This window comes from Pantherophis guttatus, chromosome 6 (genome assembly GCF_059756535.1).
Source record: "Pantherophis guttatus breed Tessera chromosome 6, ASM5975653v1, whole genome shotgun sequence".
NCBI classification, from domain to species: Eukaryota; Metazoa; Chordata; class Lepidosauria; order Squamata; family Colubridae; genus Pantherophis; species Pantherophis guttatus.
Genome location: NC_142068.1, coordinates 41,279,523 through 41,301,916, shown reverse-complemented (window position 1 = coordinate 41,301,916; position 22,394 = coordinate 41,279,523). Strand labels below are relative to the sequence as shown.

Below are 22,394 nucleotides of genomic sequence, written 5' to 3'. Positions count from 1 at the left end.
TGAAAAAGACTTTCAAAGCCTTTATTAAAGCTTGAGAGTATCAAAAGAATGAAGCATGAGCAATTATAAATTAATGTTCCTGAGTAATGGCAATAAAATGAAAAGAGTGTATAATATAATAAATAAGCCTTCCTTGAATATTTGTTGAGAAGGATAAAAAGTACTAAAAACTGAAAAAAGGATTTGTTTAAATGGTTAGGCACAGATTCTGTTTCATCAATAGCTTCTATATGGAACTGCGGTCTCTTCAAGCATTTTAGCTAAAGTAGATGGGTGCTTTTTGGTATATTGTTTTTCTTGTGTTATTATGCTAGTGCAGGGACATAGTATAAAATAAGCAAGGCCAAACTCATTTGTTTATTTCAGGGCAGTGCTAAACTCAGACACTACAACTCCTGGATCACATTAATTAGTTACATTACAATTAGCTATGATTTTCAGGAAGCCACATGCTATTTTAATATGCCTACAATATTTTCCTGTGGCTTTCTTGTGTCTCATCTGGCTTTCCATGCTGTGTGTATATGGACCAATGGTTAGTTTATTATTAAAACAGCCATTAATCTGTCTGGAAACTGAATCAGGGTACAGAAGTGTATCCACTGTTCCAGTTTGTTCTCCAAGTTCCACAAGTATTCAGATGGGTATTTTTAGAAACAAAAGGCCTAAGTGGGTCACCATGCACCTGCATTTTCTGTTTAAATGCAGTGTTGGCAGCACTTTGCAATATTGTTTAAGATGGATGCACTCAATTTTCCTGTTTGTAAATGCAATCAGATCTGCAAATGAGCACAGCCTGAAAACATGTTTCAACGTGGTTTCACATTTTGAGTTATGTGATTTGCTTATTTGCTTATGATTGTCCTTGAATATTAATAAATTAATAAATTTTCAAGAGGCAGTTTAGCTTGTCAATCAAATCCTTGTCTTTCTCATCTCTATAAAAGGCAGTGTAGTGTCAGCAATTTGAGACTCGGTGTGGGTTACATGGAGGCATTTGCATCTGATTCTGACAATACTTCCACATTTCCCTCACAAACATACTTCCCCAATTTGTTTACAACAGACCATAATGCTGTAGCATTAATTAACACTTTGCCACCACCACATAGTCAGAACAGTTCCCTAATTAGCACAGCTGAGAAAATAATGGGCAACTTTTTGCAAACATTTGGCTTTGGAAATAAATTTAGATTCAGCTGCATCTGTGACACTTGCATGTTGGCTTTTTGAAGGCATAAAACAGACTCAGCAGTCCTGAGAGAGAAGGAACATTGGAAATGTTTCCTGGTCTAAAAACAAGTTTCCTAGATATTCTATTTGAACTGCTCTAAATGCAAGCAGTAGATGCTAGATCAGGGACTGATGCAGCCTCTGAACTTCTAAACAGCAAAGCCACTTTTGTTTGGAGCAGAACTTATAGACTTCATGGCTGCTCTTTGGAATAAGATGCCCCTGTAGCATGTAGCGATTCTTGGAACTTACTCTGCCTTAATTGTGATTTATCTCTCTCAAGGAAATCTGGGTTCTGTATTTCACTTGGAGAGCTAGGAAATTTTTGGTAGGGAATCTTTAAGAAACTGGAATATCGATATTTCATTTTACAGCAGTTTCAGAAAATCGCCAAAATATTGTAATAAAACAAAATAAAATAAAGCTATTTTACAGTTAACTTTAAATAAACAGTTAAAATGACCAAGAGTTCCTTCTGGCACAATTGTGCCCATAGAAAGTGTACTGCATGCCTCTGTATTTCTAATTAAAATTAGGATACAGTTAGTGTATTTTTTTGTTTCTGGATGTTTGTGAATCTCCTTGTCTCTCTGGAGGATATTAAACAAATAATATATTAAAAGTTGACATTTATTTCATTTCCACTAAATTTGTGTTATTTACATGAATACTGCCTATGAATATGCATACATGATGTATTCTTTGGGAACTGTATATGATATAGATCTTCAGGGTTATATTGAATGTCGAAAGATCTTCATGGACTGTATGGTATGTACTGTATGAATGCATGTGATTCATAAGCCTTCATGTTTGTTGTAAAAAAATGACATTTAATGAGATAAAGGATATAAGTCTGTACTGGATTTTATATTATGGATTCATTGCATCATTTACTTCCTCACTAGAAAATATTTTTTAGAATATTTACTGATTTAAGATCAATGTTTTTCATCTAAAAAGTCAGCAAACATTGCATCTATGCATGACTCAAACTAGTCTAACCTATTTGCTTTCAATGAGCTTCTAGATATGGCTTTGGGTTTATGCCAGTATTATAGTCTTGATTCTGTTAGAATAATCTGTGGAGATCTGTGAAATGTCATGCTTATTGGTCAGAGATTTGTGTATAACAGCTTGAGTTTTCCAGACAAACTGTTCTGGGGACTCTATGTTCTGATACAGCGATACCTTCTTTACCCATCCTTGACTATATCTGTAATAAACAATAAACATAAAACCGTCTTCTATTATGGCATTCTCTCCTCTCCCCCCCACCTTCCAGAGGAATCGGATGCTCTAGAATTATGAGGAAACTCCTTTCTTGCAAAAATAGAACAAAGCCTTTCTTGACAGCCTCCCTTAACTCTGTTGCTAAAACACACAAGTGTACAGCAAGATCTGGGTAAATGGGTTTTTTGTAAAGAATGCTTTAGAATTTCATTTCAAAGTGAATCTCTCAAATTAATCCACAAATATAGTTTTGGTTTGGATTTAACCTTTTTCTGAATTTTGTTATAAAAGCAATTATCACATAACAAAATATGTATTAGAACATGCTTTTTATATAAAATATGATTCCTAAACATGTTTTGTGAAGGACAAAAAATCTGCAACTATGTACTTTGTGATAAAATACAATCAAACTTTTGATTGATATACTGTACATGTGCATATTCATGTAGATTCTTCTTAAAATATAAATTAATGTAAAATGCGATTATAAATACATGCAAAGTTTTCACAGTTATCCATCTATCCCATTTATAAAGCTAGACATTTTCTGTTACTGAGTTGTCTTCCTTTTCAAGCAGACGCAAGATATAAAACCCAACAAACCCTGTAAAAATCAGTTTCCTGGGCTAGTTTGTTTTCAGACATAAGTCATTTACTAAATCTCTCTTCAGTTTCAAAAATATTGAATATTGACATATTAAGCTTCAATAATATGTATCATGAAAGGCCCTGGAGACATATTTTCCCTAATTCCATGTTCTCAAAGAGTTAAGCACATGGAATATATTGGTTTATCAGTTGGAAAACCTACAACTATCTCTGCTATTGCTTTTCCTTTCTTGAAATATTAGTTGAGCAAGGAAACAGATTTGTCTATCTATCTACAGAAATATGCTTGAGATAATAAACAATCCATTTTCTAATTTAGCCGATATGTAGCTTAGCCAGGGTATAATGTTATAAGGACCCTCTAGCTCTGTGAGCAAAGAGTGTTGTAACTTTTAGATTTAAGTATTCTAATGTAAAGCTCATTATTGAGATTACTTCTGCAACTCTCCTTCCAAAAGTATTGAGTGTTGCCCCCAACCAACAAAAGGATGCCCATCCTATGTTCTATATATAGAAATATTTTTGTGAAGTCACAGTGAGGAATTACACATATAGAAATGACTATTGAAAATACAAAATTCAAACAGAAAATCAGAATTTGGAAGGAAAAGATCATTTACTATTTAGCACCGCTAATATTGAATAAAGAAATTGATATGCACTGTTCAGGCAGTGTGAGATCTCTGTCTGAACTTAGGTCTCTGCCCTCATTTTCTCTCAATTTCTCTGTGGATCTTCTTTGCTTGCTGCTTTATAATATTTTGTCTTTCCACCCATGTGTCCCTATGGAGTATGGTGATACTTGAATAAATAAAACTAATATGCTTGCTATTGCAACATCACATCATGAACAGGCTGCATCTTATCAGTTTTGCAACATGAACTTTTTCACTTCACAGGAAAAGTGACTTTTCCTAAGGACAGAGAGACTTCCTAAACTTTTTTGCTCTTTCCATGACAATGTCCTAGAAACATGACTTGAACCAGTGTTTATTTTCTACATTAACAATATAGGGAGGTGGTGAGACTACATACAGATGAATTATGAATCTCTGTTTGCACAAAAAGAGGGAAGGCCTTTGTTCAGCTCATTTTCTTAAGGGATGTTTTCTGTCTAGACCAGGGGTGTTAAACTCACTTCATCATGTTGTTGTCATGTGATGTATCGGGACTTTTCCCCTTTCGCTAAACTGGACATGGATGTGACCAGTGCATGACGCATCCAGCCTGTGGGCCGGGAGTTTGACAGCCCTGCTCTAGACCATTGGGTAAGACTATTACCCATCTCCTGCTTGTAACACAACATAGCTAACAGCAGGACTATCTGTCAGGACCTGATGACATGATCTTGATTGGTGGCAGAAGCCTTACAAACAAGCACAAGCACAAGTAAACAATTCAAATCAGAGGTAGCCAACTTAAAGCTTGTTAAAAAGAAGCTGGAAATCCTATTCTGTGCTCTATCCTTAATGTGGGTTGTTTATTAAAGATAAAGTGGTTGATGCTGGAAAGCATTGTAGAGGCATCCCCCAGAATCTGGTAATAACAAATGTACAAAAGGCTGAGTTTTGAATAGAAGCTCTGCTGCAGTCTGTGAGATTGATGCTGTGAATGAATAAAGCAACAACCCCATGGAGTGAAATGTGTGGGCATCCTAAATGGGGAAACAGTTAGTGGCTCACTTTCTTAGCTCCCACCATTTAATATTGCTTAAGTTCTGAAAATGATTTGAAGTTCAGTCTGTTTCTCTGTCCTGCGGAACAGCTGCCTTTGAACTAGATTGGCTGTTTATATATCACCAATGAAAAGGATAAAATAGGGCCCAGGTTTTCAAAAATGCCATAAATATATATATGAATAGGGGCACATAGGAGGAGTGGTTCTGCTGAATCTACTCGTTCTTAATGCTTAAGTAAGTGTTGAGGAAGCTTTGGTCTACTGGCATGAAATAGCCAATGGTAATTCCCAGTGCAAGCTGCCAGCTTCATCCACCTGTTCCCAGGATGCCACCTCCAGGTCTCAAGTCCTGTACCAGATTGTATCAGGGTGAGCACCACATTTTCACTAAGCTATATGTGCAGTGATTAGGGCTTGTCAGATGGTGATCCCTGAGTACATTTTTTGCACAAAGAAAATTCGACCCCTCTTGCAGGGAAGAAGGCAATGCATATTTGAAAGTGACTGAGATTTCTTCTTTACAACCAGGGACTTGGTAGGGAAAGTACCATCTATCCCCCACCTCTGCAAGCTCAGGATGGGAATGAAAGAAAAGAAATTGTACTCTTTATGCATGGCTTTTTAACCAAACTGTGCTTTACTATACAAACACCTGCCCCTCAACTTTTGGGAGGAGACAAAAATGACAGAAAAAATAGTATGCAGCGTTTAAAAATACCCTAAAAATACAAAACCAAATGCAAAAATATTAATGCATTGTGGAAAATAGCAATAGTAGACTTATATACTGCCCCATAGTGCTTTACAGAAGGGGTTCCCAACCCACGGGAATTGTTTGGAATTGGGCTATGCATGCGGTGGGTGAGCATACGTGTATGCAGCTCCACATGCGCGAGCTTCATTTGTGTTCACCTGCCACTCACGTGGAAACATCCCCTCTTCCCCTGCCACTGGCGGTCCACAAACCAGAAATGTCGGGGACAGCTGCTTTACAGGACTCTCTGGGTAGTTTACAATTTCAATATATTGCCCCTAACAATCTGGGTCCTCAATTTACTGACCTTGGAAGAATGAAAATCAACTTTTAAAATATAACAAAATTCTAAACACTTATCAACAATCAGCTGGAAGCACAAACTGTCCAGCCTTTTCTAAAGGACAGTAGGGTCATGGACAAACTAACTTGATGAAACAGTATTCCAGAAGACAGGAGAGATGACAGACAAGGCTTAACTCTGGGGTCCTCAAAAATGGCAACGTTCAGCCATTGGTATTCAGATCATGCCCACCCTGGGTTCAGGCAGAGGCAATTGGAGAAAGGTGATCCCATAAATAATCAGGCCTTGAGCCACAAACGTCTTTAAAAATGATAGCCAGTACCTTGAATTCGAAGCCAAGTGTAGCTTGCAAATCAGAGATACTATGTGGATATACCATGTTACCAGTGGTGGGTTGCTACCAGTTTGCCCCGGATAGGGCGAACCGGTAGTGGCAGCGGCTAATACCAAATCTTTCCTTTTTGTGCATATATTGTTTCGCCAATTCCCATTGAACTAGGACATTTTTTAAAAAATGGTCTCAATTATATATTAAGAATTAAAATCCTCTAAATCAGTCTGTGTATTTGAATCCAGAATTTTCTAGATTTTACATGTCCATCAAACATGATAAATTATCCATTTTATAAAAATTGTTTGTAAAATCAGAACATAATGTAAATTTCAGTCCTTTCAACCACATATTTCTCCACGTTGAATCTTTATAACCAAAATCATTATCTCTCTTCATACATTTTTAACTTATTTTTGTTTTAAATTTCAATAAAAGCTTGTACATTTTAGCAATTACACATTCATAATCTGTGCACAGTTCTGTTTCAAACTTAGTCTTACAATATTCAAAACCATACATTATTTTGTCTACTTTAAGTCTTTCTAATAATTATAAACTATATTGATAACTATATCATTCTGCCACCAATTCTTCTCTTGATTTTATTTTACATTCTCCATGACAACAGGTTAGTGTTTGCCTATTTTTTGTTGTCTATAAAATGCTTCTTGTGCTGAGAATGTGAAGGTGTTTTGAGGCATAACCTGGGTTTATATCTATTTCACATTCTCAAAATGGCACATGTAACATGTTTATTTTTAAAATCCACAATAAACTTAACCTTAACCACAAATACTCATGCCACCCAAATCTCAGGTCATGTTCTTATAACACCAAGAGCTTCTATTTATCAGCAGCTCCCATCCTTTCCTACAAACTAAGCTGCAAAATGCAATTTCAAATCATGTAAACCTAGTCCTAGAGTTCACATATTACTATAAACATCATGCTTACAAACCAAACTCACTGTAAATAAACTGCTACTTAAGCAAGGAAATAAACTACGGATTTTTAACAATCTACAGTATATAACATGTGGAATTTAATATATTACAGAGAAACAGTGCTGAGTTCATTACTTTTCTCTTACTGTCACTTATGGAATATTCCATCAGCCAGCAAACAGGAATGTTTTTCCAAAAAACACATCCCTCTCTAACTTTTTCACCTCTGAGTCTGAATGGCAGAATGGTCTTTTCCAGTCATTGAAACCTAATTAGGATCTCTAGTATACAGAATATAATGATTTGTGAATGAGCTGGTATTCAGCTGAGGAGCATTCTAGAAACCAAAATAAATAAATAAATTAGTATCGTTCAGATAATATTACCTGGATTGCAACTGCTTGGGAAGAACAATGGAAAAGCCATTGCTGAGATTCCAACTGTAAATCAGCATGCCTATAGTTGGAAATTCCCTAAGTTGTAGTTCCAGCATTTCTGGAGGGCACCTTCATGGAAAAGGCTGGGATAAATTTTATTCAATGGCTAATTGCTTTCAGAATGTTGACTTTATACAGTAGTACCCTATTTTTCCTGAATATGTGCTGTTATGACCATAATTACAGCAAAGGTGCTGCTTTATAGTTCAGTGTGTAAAAAATTTAGAGACACAAAGTGGCAGTCTGAGTGAGAGTACCAGTTTTGATTGTGAAGTGCTTTCAAATGCCCCACTGGGAGTTAAGCTAATGGAAGACCAAAGCAGTAATAGGGCTCTGTCAAAAAGTGGTGGTTTTCTACTGTAGCCCTGAAAGACAACATCTCTAATAATTCAGATCACAGCAGAGAGGGAACCTTTTCTTCCCCATCACTTGGTGTTTTTAAAGCACCAGCTGAAGTGTCATTTGTAATTAGATGCTGAGCAAATGCTGTTTTTCTACAGTTGCCTAGAGACTGATATAAAACCCTTTGTACATGTCCAACTACTGGTGTTGCTACCAAACTGAATCCTATTCTCTGTTCATATTAATATTCCAGAAAAGTTATACATACACATGATTGAGGAAATTCAAACTATTTACAGTGGTGCAATTGTTATCAAGATAATTACTTTGCATTTAAATATAAGCTCATACTTCTCTAAGAATGTTGGATGCAGTGATTTAAAGGTTGGGGAATTAATTCCATGCATGGGAACAGGATTAATTCCCACAATTTCCCTTTTTTCTCATGTTGAAAATTGAAATTTGAAAGAAATATTTTGAGAAATCTAGGTATTCTATCCAAGACTTGTGGGGAGATTTAACTGCAACCATGGGTTTACAGGAGACATCTCACTCATATAGATATTCCTCAAAAGTTTATCTTAAAAAGAAAAAGCCAACAAGGTGACTCATCAGGTCCAAAACTGTTTCTGAACAGATGCAGAGACTTATGTTCCAACTTAGAGCATCAGATACAATATACCATCTTAGTGCTTCTAAACAATATTCACAAAGAGAATTGTTTCAGTCCATGTGTACTGAAAAACCTATGAAACCATTCATCAACTGGAGCAAGGTGTGCAGGCACAGACAGTGAAGCAGATTTCTCTAAAATAACATTCTCCTGATAACCCCCAACCTGACTAGTTTATGCAGGGGATGGGATTCTGCCGGTTTGCACCGGTTCAGGTGAACCAGATGTTAATTTTAATCTGGTTTGCCGAACTGGTTGTTCCAAGAACTGGCTCACCCTGCCCACCCCGCCCTGCCCCTCCCAGGAGTTTCCATGCAGCCCATTTTGGATGCCAGGTAAGTGCAGGGTGCACGTGGAGGTTCTGGGTGGGCGAAAAACTGGCTTATCAGAAGTCCGGAAACAGGCCTGTTTCGGGCCTCCAGAGAGCCTTTGGTGCCTGGGGGAGGCGGTTTTTACTCTCCCGGAGGCTTGAGGAAAGCCTCTGGAGCCTGGGGAGGACAAAAAATGGGCCTACTGGAAGTACCAGAAGTCCAGAAATGGGCCATTTCCAGCCTCTGGAGGGGGAGCAAAGCGAACCAGTTGTTATAACTGGTGAATCCCGCCACTGAGTTTATGAGAGATGTAGTATCATCAAGGAAAGCATTATTTTGGAAAGGATTGTTATAAATGTCTGAAGCAAATGGTAGCACCACATTGACCTTCTATGGGTTCAAAAGCAAAGCAGACTTGGAAACTACCAGGACTATAGATTATTCTGGGAAGTTAAATAAATGCCAAAGGAAAGCAATGGCAAACCACTTCCATTCTATAGCCATAGTAACCATATGGAAGTGTCCATGAAGTCATCAGGCATTAAGCTTGACCTGAACAAAACGTTCTGTATTTTATAGATTTCTGAGACTAGAATTTCTTACAGTAGTGTTATAAATCAGAAGCTTTATTTCTTTTAAGGTGCCCATAAGGTTTTATTCTTCTGGAGCCTTGTGATAGGAAAAGATGTATTTAGGGTATTTGCAATCAGAATACACATCAGAGTGTCTTCAAGATGATGCACATTACAATTGTGACTTTATCACACACATATATTGTGCAATGTGAAAAATGAAAGTAGAAGCTTGGCCTCCTTCCCTTTTCACTGGAACTATATCACTATAATTATATCACGAATGAGACCGGTAATGGCTGAATCACCTCAGTCTGAATCATCTAAATTTTCTGAGCTGCTCATCTACCACAAAAGCAAGAATTTAAACCAGTAATATTGTTTATTGTTAGCAAACAGCAAGTACAAGTTTCATTTTAAGGATTGTACAGTGACTACTAGGCAGCTAAGTGGTTATAATCCTAAATATATATATTTGAAAATATGTCATCATTGTCACGAATGTATATATACACAGACACACCCCACTCAAATTCACAGATTCTGGACCAGAGCATAACATAAAAGAAAACACTTAACACCAACTTACATTCAAACATTAAAACCTACATAAATTAAAATGGCAGCAAGGAGTAAGATACTGAACAATATTGTATCTCTTATTAGGACATAACACAATTTCAAGATAATGATAATTTTTTTGCTTTTGCTTCCTAAAGGATTATTGAATCTCAGAATGTCAAAAAGGACACTTCTGAAGGACTGATCTTTTTTTATTAATGCATCAAATATCTCCAATAAATTACTCTTAATACTTTTGTTTGGAATCTAATTTTCTTGAAATATCAATTGTGCCAGATGAGACTGAAGCCACGCTGGATAACAAAAATGGTCCCTGCTTGATCTGAATGCCTTAAACATCTTTAACAATGCCTACTTGCCAGAATGGCCTTATTTGTTAACCAGAGAAGCTGTGGGGTACACTGTAGCTGGCATTATCTTGCTTTGGGGAAAGAGTCTGCTTACATTCCTAAGACAAAGAACATACTTTCATTATGCTCCCAAAGCTTCCTCCTTAGGATTTAGTAATCAATTTGAGACAAGTAATTGATTCTTTTATTCTTTCCTAGAAGCCTTATTAATTGCAAGGAATATTTCACACTATTTTGAGGAACAAAAGATATGACTGTCCTATTACTGCCCTGCTCTAATATCAGTAATGTAATACCAGCACAATCATAATGTGTGAATACAGTTACAGTGGACACAGGGGAGTTTTTCTGTGACATTTTTGTTATTGTAGCAACTTTCTGGAATCCCATAAGGCTCAACAGAATCTTGATCATAATTAGACTTAAGTAGAACATCCTTCTAGTGCAGCTGATTTCTTTTATAAGGAAACTAAAAACCTACTGTACTCAGAATCCACTTTCTTACAAGCATGGGTTACTTGCCTTAATTTTGGCTTCTCCTAATGTAAAAAAGATACTCAGTGTCCTGGTCCCTCTTCTCACTCATTGTAATTAAGGTTCTTGTCCCTCACCCTTTATTTCATAACTTCATTCTTGGAAGTAGATCTACTTTCTGTCCTGTTGGGCTATTTTGGTTTAGATTTAAGGATATGTATGGTTTTTAAAAAAAATTCTTATCGATGGCAACCACCAGGAAATACCATTAAGGTATACAAGTCTCATGTTGTTATACTTGGGAGTCAGGTCATTTCTTCCAGTCTCCACTTACATGTTAAGATTAGATTTCCACCTCTATTTCTAAGTTGTATTCTATCTAGCAAAGTATAATTTTTATATTTTCAAATATTTCGTAATTTATTGTTTTCTATAAATTGCTGCTTTAGACTATACCTGTACTCTGTGTTTTCTCTTCTAACATAGTAGAAAAATAACCTAGATAGGAAATGAAAACTCCCAATAACATTTTGGGGACCACATTTGTTGTCTATCATCTCAATCATCCAGGTCATGGTTGTCTCAAAGGTGCATTTCAAAGGACAAGTGGACTTTCTTGTTTTTTTCCCCCTTGAAAACGTTTCCCTTCTCATCCAAAAAGCTTCTTCAGTTCAGTTCGCTTCTTATTCAAGAAGCTTCTTGGATGATAAGCGAAACATTTTCAAGAAGAACCCCCCCCCCCAAGAAAGTTGCATTTTGAAAAGCACCTTCGAGACCACATGTACTGTTCATTAGAAAGATGAATCACCTTTCCTGTATATGTTCACAGTACAGCTTATCCTTTATTTTAAAACTGATCATGAGCGCTGACTCATCATTATTTTTTGTTACAGGGATGAAGGCTGTAGGTCAGATATGCTTTTATCATAACCTACTCTATTGAATGTGCATAGTTCAAGATTACCCCTTTGAGATTCAAGTTTCATTTCTCCTTGTTCTGGCTGGAAACAGTATTTCAATATGTGCTGTGTCTTATCTTTAACTGCTTATAACAAATTACATAATCCTGCAGTGAAGATAAGCTTAGTTTTTAAGCTTTTCTACATTGCAAAAAAATATAGTTTTAATAAAGTGGCCTGCATTATTGTAGTTTTGTATTCTGAAGTCTATTAGCAAATATAAATAGTACTTATATCTCCTTTTTGAACTTGCAACCCAAACCATTTTTGATGAGTAGTTAGTAGGAAGTCTCTTTAATGCCTACATTCTGCTGCCTCTGCCCCATTAAACTATAACTTTTGGAATCTCCACATCATTTCTTGCTTCTATATACAGAAATAATTATTTATAATCCACTTCAAACTTATGCTTGCTTCATAGAGCTTGGAAATAGGTTCAGCAAAGTTGACTTGGACTTTACATGTCACTTTCCTCCATATTTAATTTGTCCTATCTCAACTCTTCCATTTTGAGCTTGTACATTTAAATGACCTATCTCAATATCTGTCTGTTTGACCTATCTCAACGTCTGTCCATCCGTCCATCCATCCATCCATCCATCCATCCATCCATCCATCCCATCCATCCAATTTCAAAACTGCCATTTCCCTAATTTCATTTTCAACAACTGTATGGTATATATTACTGACTTCCTTCCACCTACTCGCTTAACCTGCATGTGTGAAGCTTGGCAACACTACAGGTATTATTATCACTGTAGTTCTGGCTAACATTTTTGTCTGCAGTCTGTTTTTTCCTATAAAGGTTCCAGGGCAGAAGGAGAATGATCAGCTAGGGCACTTATTTAATTTATTTATTAATGAGATTTATATGCCACCCTATCTCCAGCCGGACTCAGGGTGGCTCACAACAGTAAAAAACATCTAATGAAAAAGTTAAAAGAAATTAAATCCAAATCTCATAATTTAACAGTTAAAAGTACAATTAAGACTAACATGTTAAAAATTAAAACCCCATCAGTCCAGGCCAGCCAAACGAAACATCCACGTTTTCAGGTTGCGATGGAAAGAGCGGAGGTCGGGGGCCACCCGGAGCTCCAGGGGCAGTTGATTCCAAAGGGCAGGTACGCCCACAGAGAAAGCTCTCCCCCTGGGGGTCGCCAGCCAACACTGTCTGGCCGACGGCACCCTGAGGAGGCCCTCTGTGGGAACGCATCGGGTGATGGGCAGCTGTTGCTGGCTGCAGATGGCCCCCAAAATATCCCAGGCTTAAGCCACTTCCCAGCCAACTGGAAAAAAAAAAAGAAACCCAAGGAGTTCCTTTAAAAACGAATGCATGGTGTATAGCATAACAGGAAGAGGAAAATAATTATTCGTCAAGAAACTTAGATTCATGCTAAGATTCTCCTGAATGACTTTCCAGTTTCCATAATGATGAATGGCTATATAATCAATTCAGGAAGTTTTGGAAAGCAGAAGTAGCCACAGTGGAATGTCCCACACAGTTGAGCAACATGGATTGCTTTTGCCATTAAAATAAATGAAAAGCCAAGAATCTTAGCCACCTCTTAAATATGCAAAAATGAATCAGATTTCTCCCCCAACCCAGAATAAATGTTAGACAGACTTTATTGCTGGTAGTAATCATGTTGCCATGGTTCTATGAGAATAGAAAACCCTATTCCAGTAAAGATTCATATAGAAGTTCGATTACTCTACATCCCTCATAATATTTGAAATAAAAAGACAGGGAATATTTGACCTTCATATAGAGAAATGTTGATAATATGCATGCACTGATTTTCTTTTGCCTCTCCCAAATTTGAAAACGTAACTTAAAAGATAAATTAATAATACTCCTTATATACCGTAGATTTTCTTCTACAAAATACTTGTGCCTAAACTATCCCCTCCCCAATTTTACCACAGTTCACTGTAACATAAATTTACATTACATTATTGAGGTATTCTGTGACTATGTCTGTCTCAAAGATTTAAGGAAAACAAGAGTATTTTTCATACACAAAAGTACCAATGAACAGTGAAAGCTGTCAAGAATGCAAATCCATATGCAGAATAAATATTGAAATATGTTTTACCAGTATGGTAGAATCAGTTAAACTATAAGATATCATAACATATATTATGATAAAAAATGTACAGATTTACAATCCAAGATTAACATATTTATTCAAGAATCTTACACATTTTAATTGCTTTTATTTTTAAAGTAGAATTGCTTATAATTTCAGCCCAGATGTCAATCACAAATAAGAATAATAATTAGTTGTACAGAAGGCTTTATGGTTAATTTTCTCATGCCCAAGTCCTTATAATTTAAAAAGGAACCACTATTGTTTGTTACAGTAATTATGTTTTCTGAAACAAAATTCCAATTAAACCATTAAATCACATTAATGTGATTTCAATATATTGCTTAATATATGTATACATTAATATTTATTAACTTAATATTGTTAATTACTAATATCAATGGTTGACTATACAGTACTGATTATCCACATGGATAATCAATATAATTATGAAGTGGAATTGAGGGTAGTTTAACTGTTAGAAGTGAATTCTTTTGTGTCATTAGCTCTAAACAAGAAATTTGTAAAACTACAAGAGTGGCTCAACTGCTAAAGAAAAATATTACATATTTTATAGATAAGTATTGCGATGGATGAGCTGCACAGTAAGAAATCATGGACAACTGTTTGCTCTGCATCTTCCCAGCCCAATTCTTCTTTCATTCCCTCCTCTGCCCTCTGGAATGAAGCTGACCTTGGATGAAAGAAAAAAAAACTGAAAAGGGGCTGGATGTTTGTGGCACTCAGATGAGAGTACCAGGAAACCTGAGCTATAATGTAGTCTACATAAGGAAGTTGAAAAAGCATCCTGAAAAAAGACAGTGGCAAACCCACTTCTGTACTGTTGCCAAGAAGACAAGACAAATCTATTTATGTAATTTCTGGGAGCTGAGCAAAAGGTAGTCTTTGTTTTGATAAAATCCCTCTGAGTTTGTGCTTCAGAAATTTGGTAACAAAATACCAAATAGTTTCAGTTCAATTTTCCACTTTGGGAAAGGGCAAAATATTAAGAGATATCTCAAAAAATACGGGTGGTGAAGGTGTGTGGGGGGATGGAGGCAATCAGGGCAAGTAATTCCAATTCTGTACCCTTCAGTCCTGCTTTTTCAGGACTGCCACATTGGCTATAGCTATTGACTGCAAAACAAAACATCTAAAAAGCACAATCTCATCTTCCTGCCATTTAATATTTGGTAAAACCAGCCTCCTTACCTGATGCCAGAGACACTTGCACTGCTGCTCTCAAAATTCCCAGTCAATGTTGGAAATTCTGGGTGTTGTAGTCCCAACACATCTAAAGAACGTCAGGTTGGGGAATTAGATGGACTCATACAATGCTGTTTCACAGTAATTGGCAGCTCTTATTCTTTCTAGGTATTATGTTTGGCAAACCAATTCTGGTAGTGGGAGGTACTGGAGATGAAAAGTGACAAATTATCATTTCTTCTTCTCTCTTTCTGTCTTCATTTGTCCTTGCCTGGGTATCTGCCAGGATAGGAACACATTGCTCTTGGCAGAAGTCTGAGCCAAATATTTGCAGAAGGTTTTTGGTTTTTTTTAAATTAAGCCTTTGGATATTAAGATAAGAGTTGCAGGTGGGCTACTCCTCTCTACACATATAAATTAGGCAAACAATGCTATGATTGTATTGGATTTCTGAAGATGTTCATAGATGTTGGTGTGTTTCACCTTCAGAAAAATTGAGTGATGGGATGGAAAGTTATTTGCAGGTGGATATCAACAAAAAAGGATCATGAAACAGGTTAGAAAAACTTCACTACTAGTGAGCAGGCAGAATTAGGAAGCAAAAAGAAGACAGTCATTTATTATCCTGATGGCTTCTGTAATTTGCATGCTTAAACTTTTATTCAGTGTGCTGAAAAATTGAGAATTGACAATTATAAAAATTGATGAGTTGGAATTTTTTTTCTTATTGTAAAGCCTGGATCTGGAGCTGTTTAGCAAAATCTGTAAACATCTATATGTACAGGGTCTTAATCTCAGCAGATAGGCACAAAAATGATACAATGATTGGTATTATTATAGTTTTATAACCGTTTCTCTGCTCTTGAAAGAAATATTGCTCTGATTTAAATTCTTTCACATGATATGCATGTAAATATTCAGCGAGTGATGGACTTGGTCTAACATGTTACCACTCAAAATAATGGGGGAAAAACCCAAACAGATTATTTTACAGCTACCTGAAGTTCTGTTGACAGAGTGAAAAAATAATTTTAAGTCTTTATCACATTCATTTATGTCGTTGTTGTACCCATTACAGTATGGATATAGTATGTCCTCAACTTACAACAGTTCATTTATGGACTGTTCAAAGTTACAACAGTATTGAAAAAAGTCACATGGCCATTTTTCACACTTATGACCGTTGCAGTGTCCCCATGGTCACGTGATTTACATTCAGATGTTTGATAACTGACACACATTTATGATGGTTGCAGTGTCCTGGGGTCATGTGATCACCTTTTGCAACCTTCTGACAAGCCATGTCAACGGGGAAACCAGATTCACTTAACAACCGTGTTACTAATTTAAGAACAACCATGTTACTAATTTAAGAACTGCAACAATTCACTTAACAAATGTGAGAAAAGTTATAAAATGGGGCAAAACTCACTTAACAAATTTCCCACTTAAATTTTGGATTTAATTATGGTCGTACGTTGAGGAGTACCTGTATACAGATGGGAACTATTTCCAAAAATATCATTCACAAAGCAACAAAGGAAATTTCATAAGGAAAACACTGCAGTTGTTGTTAATGAGGTTTTTTAAAAAATATTAAAAAGTGTGTGAAAAAGCCCACAAGATTCATTCTTCACTAAGAATTTAGTGAAATTCTTCACTAAATTGTGGGATCCTTCATACTGCTGTAAAATTCTTAGAACAGATAGCATTCTTGCATGAGAACTGATGCCCAGCTAGCATAGGTTGCTTTTCTACATTCCTGCTATGGACGCATATCCCAGTAACAGCTCCTGGCCCATGGCTTCTTTCTGGCATTGATTTCCTATATGGGTTACCTGTCTATAAAACCAAACTACCCTTCCAGATACACGGGCAAGAAAAGCCTCTGCCCCCGCAAATTCACCCGTGCAATCATCAAGCAGTGCCTTCCGCTGCGGCACCAAAGATTGGAAGAGGAAGCCACGTCCACCTGGCCCAGCAGGAACAGTTGCAGTCGGGGCGGCTTGCTGCTGGGGCAGACGTGCCTGCTTTTGCCCCATATGGGGATGGAGGGAGCCGGGAGCCGCAGCAAGACAAGCCCAAGCACCCGAAGCCCTCTTACCTGTGCGCAGTTAGTGGCCTTTGGGACTCGGAGATGCAAAGGCAGACCCCGCGGCTCCTCGGGCTCCCGTCCCAAGGGCAAGCCCCGCCGCTCCCGAAACTCTTCCTCCCCTCCATGCTGAGCTAATTTTATCGCCCCCCCCTTCCCTAGCCGCCGGGGAGCCCCCCTCCCGCCCGCTGCCGCGTCAGAAAATAGCACATCGCCCACTCATCCCCAGGCTCCTTCTTCGCGAAAAAAATATTTATATTATTCGGCCACGCAAAGGGTTTCCATGGCACTGATGACTTTCACACTGTTGCCTTGACAACCGCTCTGAGGCCATCTTGGAGGGGCTGAGAATACCCTCCCTAGACAAATAAGGCGAGCGGCAGCGACGACGGCAGCCCGCGGAAAGAGGCGCAAGGGAGCCCCTCGCTGCCGTCCAGCGCTCTCTCCCCCTAGCGGTCGCCCGGCGCGCCTCCCGCCAGATCGGTTTATTCCTTACCAGATCACAGGCCGAGAGAAGCTATGCTGGGATCCACCCCGCGGACAGGAGCTTGGGTGAAACTTTCCCGTCTGGAAGTTGACCGCCGTCTGCCTGACGCTGTAGAAAGCCGAAACACTGGTCGAGTTCATACAAACCACGTAGCTGAATTAATCTTTTTTTTTTTTTTTGAAATACAGTTTGCTGGACCATTAACATACAGGTGGGCGTTACTCAAAATATTAAGCCAGAAAAGCCAATTTCGCATTCTGAGTCGCCTGCTAGATCTTTAGCTGCCCTGGTTAAGTGTGTTGTGTGGACAGCAGCTGCAGAGGTGTCAATTCCACCTGATAGACGACCAGGAAATCAACTCTGCAAGAAAGCTAAAACTACTTTTATTGAGAAGGCTCTAATAGCAATCTGGAAATTCTGGTTTTGCTGTTCCTGCTTCCCCTTCTAATACTCTTGTGAATTATGAAGGTGGCAGTTCTAGCTTTTACCGCATAATTTTGTTCTCTTATAGACTTAAAATGTGCTTCACTCCTTGTTGCTTCGGTAACCAATATTGCTTATCTCCATCTAGGCCATCTTTTTTACTCTTTTAAAGAGTTCAATAATACTTTGGTTCCAATCTAGATGCAACTTTATAACACAATCTGGTATATGTCAACTCAAATTTGATTGAATTTAGTGAGCTGATGGCAAATGTGCATAGGATTGCAGGCTGCTTGAATTGTTTACTGTCTGCTTAGCAGAGTTTTCAAGGCAATGCTAGAATTTGTCCATCTCATCCTATTATACTTACTTTGTTTCCTTTTCTCCTAGTATGGTCAGTCTGAATGCAAATAATCCATGACTGAGAACTACCTCTCACAAACAGCATGCATGTGAATTGTGACCCTAGTTAAATGTCTATCACAACTGAAATTGTGTTCCTCCCTTGATTTACCATTGAGTGTTTTTAGGTCAGTGGCTCATCTTTCTTCTTCTGAATTACTCAAAAGTGAAGGTACATTTCAAATCCTATTGACCACAAAGAAACATCTATGTGGTTACTTTAATTATGGTTCAGAACTAGCTTGCCTTTGCCTTCTTTCAGGATGTTTTTTGACTTTCCATCCTGGTTCCTAATCTAAGCGTTAATCAATCATGTTATGTTGACAATTATCACCTAAAACTGTGTTCTTAGGACTAACTATAATTTTAGCCAATATTGGCAAAAGTTATGAATTCTGGGAGGTGAAGCCCAACACTTACTGACGAAGCCATATTTAGAATCTAATTCAAACATAACATGCATTATGTTGGTGATCACCTTTAAAGCTCTTCATGGGATAAATTCAGGTTACTTGAGGGACTGTCTCACCCCACTGGGATTGGCCCGTCACACTCATGCCGAAGAGGAAGCATGCTGTCCTGTCAGCCCGATTATTCTCTGTTATTGCTCCTGCCCTCTGGAACATCTTGCCCCTCCCCCATGTGAAGTTGGCCCCAATCCTCCTATTATTTCATAAGGGGGCATAAAGACCTGGCTCTGCCAGTTGGTCTGGGGCCCCAATGGAAGAACAGCACAGTGGAATTGATTGATCAAGTAACAACAGATCCCCTTCCCTCCTCATTCCGCCTCTGCTTCCCCATGTGTCCTTAGATTTTAATGTTTGGGTTTAATGTATGTTGTGTGTGTGTGCGTGCATGCATATTGTATGTATGTGTATAATATGTAAACCGCCCAGAGTTACCTTATGGTAAGATGGGTAGCCAATAAATTTTATAAATAAATATGACCTGAATAAGGGTGTTGATTCTTAATTTTGTTCTTCAAGGATTGGGTTGACAATATTTAGGCACTTCTTAAGAGGAAATAGCAATAGCACTTAGACTTATATACCGCTTCATAGTGCTTTACAGCCCTCCCTAAGCAGTTTACAGAGCCAGCATATTGCCCCCAACAATCTGGGTCCTCGTTTTACCCACCTCAGGATGGAACGCTGAGTCAGCCTTGAGCCGGTGGGATTTGAACTGCTGAATGCAGCTAGCAGTCAGCTGAAGTAGCCTGCAGTACTGCATTCTAACCACTGCGCCACCTCAGCTCTAAATAAAATGCCATTGGTAGATGGGAGGCAATATAAATATTCCTATGGTAATAAAAATAATAAATATATTTTTTTTCTAAGATATGAAGTGGCAAATTAAGGTAGGCAATCTATATGTAACTATCTCAGGTATCATCAAATATTCATCATGATTATGAAATGGGATTCTTTTTTGACAGTGGGAATAAAATAGGTCTTCTACCCCTGCCCTTTTAAAGTTATCAGCCCAGATAGTTTCAGAAGCATTCTCAAGGATCTGCATTTAAAGAACATGAGAACATTCTTTGTCCTTACTCTGTTTCTATTGTTTGTTTTAAATATTGTCAGGGTTTGTATAAAGAACTTATTAAAAAAATTCCTCAGAATTCAGAGATCTCTGTTATTGGTTCAGGATCTCCAAAATCTACCCAGTTGTTTGCTTTTTCAGAGCATCTCTTTCCTATGCTAGCTTCCATTCTTTCTTCGCATAACAATCTGCCCCAAATGTCTCTCTTGTCTGATGTCTTTCTTTCTCCCACCAAGAGGAATTGGACAGTATAGCTGACCATCCATGAATAAAGAGGAAATGAAAAACAAGTGCATAATGTTTATAAACAAGACAAATGAGGAAAGCTTCTTCCTGACTGAACTACTAGACAATGTGTGGGAACAAACAGTGTTTTCCTTACAGTTGTTCCAATAATTATTATTTACATCCTCTGTTAAATGTGCAAAGAGCTTTATTACTGCTCATTCATGCCCAGCAGAACAGTCTTATTCCCATTAGGCAGAAACTATGAGCATCAGAGCATGTAAAATATTTGGAAGACAAGTCTCCTGGTTCAAACCTGACCCTTCTGCCTCCACAATTTGGAGGACATCGTTAGTTTTTAAAAGTTGAGCCCTATATAGGAGCCCTAGGCAGAGTAATAAGAAACTTATAGCCCTCCAGATATTGTTTAACTAGAGCTCCTACCACTCTTCATCATTAGCCAAATTCACTAAGGTTGCTGAATTGTAGTTCAACCATTGTTTTTTAAATTTTATTTCATCCTTTCTAGATGTTATAGTACACTATAGTCCATGTGCACTTCTGCATCTACATGGTAGAAAAGTGTGTCACCAATGTTTGTTTACTTTGAGATGGGGGCCCTTCAGAAAAGAATCTTGGGAGTTCATAAGTGGTGCAAGTTGCCCATTTCTGGTTTAGACCCCACAAGTTACACTCATCAGAAAGAGATGATAACCTGGATAGGAAAATAAGCTGTCATGCAAAATCACAACCAGTAAAGTAGAGCATACTGAGCAGCAGAGATGCAAAGAAAATACTGTAATCAGCATTTTAGCATATTTTAAAGATATTTATATGCCATTCCATAATGTAATATTTTATAATGATTTTCAGAAAGAAATCTATAATACTTGGGAAAAATGAATTTAAGCAAAAGAATGAGGGAACAGGAGAAAATGGGGACAGGCAACAATCAGACATGGGAACTTCAAATAAACACAACTAAAGTAAATATAATGTGTTTCATATATTTTATCTGCTGAGCACATGCAAATTCTATGAAGAGAAGCGTGTCTGAGAGGCCTCGTCTTTGGACTCCTGAGCAGGTGTTTTCCGAAAGATAAAAATGAGAAAAAACAATAGAAACACTCTCTTTGAAGAGAACAACCGCTGTTTTGTTGAATACTGATATAAGATGTGTTTGTTAGTAATCTATAGAAGCTCTATAATTATATGCCAGAAAAATAATACATAGCAGAAGCTGAAGCAGTCTTTAAAAACAGCTTCACTTCTCTAGGTTTATCTACAAATAGAATTTAGGATATATGCAATGCATATAGAAGCTTCAATGCAAATCCCAAATCCTTTCAATAATTTTGAATATAACTTTGAACATAAATAGGATTATCATATTTCTAGATGATCTAAGATTTCTCTAGAACCAAAGGAATAATTTTGCAGCATTCTATTATTGACATTGCCTTAAAATGAGAATATTTATGAATATTCTATAACATAGCAGTTCACTACATGTCAGGACAATAAGGAAAGCTGGAGCACTTAGACAACAAATTATTATTACTGATGATGTTTAGTTTGGGTAATGAAACCTCTGCAAGAAAACAACTAATCTCAGAGAACACCAAGGACCTCTCAAATTATCAATACTTAACACATCCTTGTCTTGTGTTTTAGAAGTTTCTTCTCGTTTTGTTATTCAGTCACTAGGTTGTGTCCGACTCTGTCACCACAGCACACCAGGCTCCCCTGTCCTTCACTGTCACCGAGTTTGCCAAAATTCATGTTCATTTCATGGATGACATGATCTAACCATCTCATCCTCTGCCATACCCTTTTCCTTTTGCCTTCTATCTTTCCCAACGGTATGTCTTTTCCAATGAGTCCTCTCTTCTCCTTAGGTGGCCAAAATATTTGAGCATCAGCTTCAGTATCCCTTCTTCCAAAGAACAGTCAGGGTTGATTTCAAGTGATTTTTTTCTAGCAGGCAATAATATCTTACTGAGTTAAACAATGTTAACTGAAAATCCATAGTAGTTTCTGAAAACTACTTCAATCACATTCAAGCACATTCAATCACTGTTTTTTAAATCAATAAAGCTAGTTTAAAATATCAGGTAGTTTAGGTGCTGGAAA

General features: G+C 37.5%; 1 protein-coding gene across 4 annotated transcripts in view; it reads right to left on the bottom strand.

Moving 5' to 3' along the window:
- Window positions 1–17,983, bottom strand: part of DGKG (diacylglycerol kinase gamma) — a 150,873-nt gene extending 132,890 nt beyond the window's left edge. For 2 of the 4 annotated variants that reach the window (XM_034439621.3, XM_087872129.1), the window contains exons 1-2: window positions 17,195–17,309; window positions 15,097–15,178 (exon numbers count right to left, since the gene is read on the bottom strand). The gene's annotated coding sequence lies outside the window, so the exon portion shown is untranslated. Of the gene's footprint in view, window positions 1–15,096; window positions 15,179–17,194; window positions 17,328–17,678 lie in introns of those variants that run through there. The other 2 variants (XM_087872131.1, XM_087872132.1) reach the window with 2 other exon arrangements.
- Window positions 17,984–22,394: the final 4,411 nt, after the last annotated feature.